The 1,945-nt window shown below is 49.0% G+C and overlaps 1 pseudogene across 1 annotated transcript; it reads left to right on the top strand.

The window, feature by feature from the left end:
* The first annotated feature begins 855 nt into the window (after positions 1–855).
* On the top strand, positions 856–1,546 carry LOC308611174 (ferritin light chain-like; annotated as a pseudogene). Its single transcript has one exon. The product of its transcript is annotated as a ferritin light chain-like (transcript).
* Positions 1,547–1,945: the final 399 nt, after the last annotated feature.

Raw genomic sequence — 1,945 nt, forward strand, 5'->3', positions numbered from 1 at the left:
TACTGAATGCAGGTTCATGTGTCTGAAGCACAGTGAGGCCAAACAAACCTAAAGGTTGGAGTCTGGAGAAGAGAAAGGTTTATTGCAGGATCGAGCAAGGAGAGGGGTGGTCCGTGTTCCAAAACCCCTGAAATCTCCAAAGGATTTCAGCAATGCATTTTTAAAGGCCAGGTGAGGGAGGGACATCCCAGGGCATGTGATCAGCTGGTGCACAATCCTCTGATTGGCTGATGTTGAGGCCACAAGGCAGGTAACATTATCCATCCTTAGGTGCCAGGAGGTCTGAGGGCTACGTGCTCATGATCATCAAGGAGTTCATTTCTTCCATTGGGTGGTGGTTTTTAGCATCTGAAAACTCAAGAAATATGCCTGAGATACTATTATCTGAGTACTTCAGAGAGAAACTACAATAGAGGATATGGGGGATGGGTCTGTCCTAGGAAGGCCCCATAGGGTACTGCTTGGTTACAAGGTGACCATACTTTGAGAACCACTGCTCTAGTGGCTTGGAATGTTAAGAAAGCAATGGAAGAATCCCTTCCCAGATCTAGATTCTAGTATCACCAGCTATTTTGGTGGGAGGAAGGGTAAGTTTTGTCCTTGCTTGGACTTCTTGTTCATTTATATCAAAGCCTATTTGAGGCAGTGCGTTCGGCAGTCCTGCAGATCTGTCTTTTGCTTCAACAGTGTTTGGAATGAACAGACCCAGGGACGCTCCTTGCTCCAGCCCCCGACCACCTTCCAACCTTTCTTCCTTTCGCAACCTTTGGAATCAGACACTCAGCTATCCTCAGCCTCCAGGACAGGCCAACACCAGTTTTTGAGCTTAGCTCCTTATCACTGATCAACCACGAGTTCACAGGTTCGTCAGAATTATTCCACCGAGGTGGAGGCCGCCGTCCACCGCCTGTTCAACATGCATCTGTGGACACTTACCTCTCTCTGAGCATCTATTTCGACAGCAACAATGGGACTCTGGACAGTATGGGCCACATTTTTCGCCAACTGGCTGAGGAGAAGTGTGAGGGCGCCCAGCGCCTCTTGAAAATGCAAAACCAGTGCTGCGGCCGCGCCCTCTTCCAGGATGCGCAGAAGCCTTCTCAGGATGAGTGGGGTAAAACCCAGGATGCTGTGGAAGCCGCCATTCTTAGGGAGAAGAATCTGAACCAGGCACTAACGGATCTGCGCGCCATGGGTCCTGCCCGTGCAGACTCCCAGTTCTGTGATTTCCTGGAGAGCCGCTTCCTGGAGGAGCAGGTAAAACTCATCCAGAAGATGGGCGACCACCTGACCAACCTCCGCAGGCTGGCTGGTCCGCAGGCTGTGCTGGGCGAGTATCTCTTTGAAAGGCTCACCCTCGAGCCAAACAGGAGTCTCTGAAGTCCAGCCGCGTCTGAGGAGACCCTCTGGCGTCAGAGCTTCTGCCTGAAGCCCCGCTCTGCAGCCACTAGGCAGCTTTGTAACCGCCCTGGAGCCCTCTCCCAAGCCTTGGACCAAATGGAAACAATAATGCTTTTTGCAGAAGGAAAAAAAAAAGCCTATTTGAAATACAAACAGAATAAAGTGAAAAAAAGAAATATATACATATATTCACGTTCTTTTAACATATGAATTGCCCCACTTTATCTGTGTGAAATAAGTTTGTTCCCATTATTGGGCTGGTTCTCAAGCTTTGCTGCTCGTTTGAATTACCTAAAGAGCTTTGAAGAAAAACATTGGTGTCTGGGTCCCAGCCCCAGAGATTTTGATTCAGTAGGTCTAGGGAGGAGCCTGGGCACGGGAAGGTCTCAGAGTTCCCCAGGTGATTCTAATGTGCAGCAACTTTGTGAACCACCTCTTGGCTTCAATGCAGCTAGTCATCAGATATTAAATCTAAGACACATGGACTACTAGTGCGTGAGCTCTGTCGCTAGGTGTATTCCATTTTCTTTCTCCTGGAAGATTC

This window comes from Mesoplodon bidens (assembly GCF_964165515.1).
Source record: "Mesoplodon bidens genome assembly, contig: HAP1_SCAFFOLD_447, whole genome shotgun sequence".
In the NCBI taxonomy this organism is placed as follows: Eukaryota; Metazoa; Chordata; class Mammalia; order Artiodactyla; family Ziphiidae; genus Mesoplodon; species Mesoplodon bidens.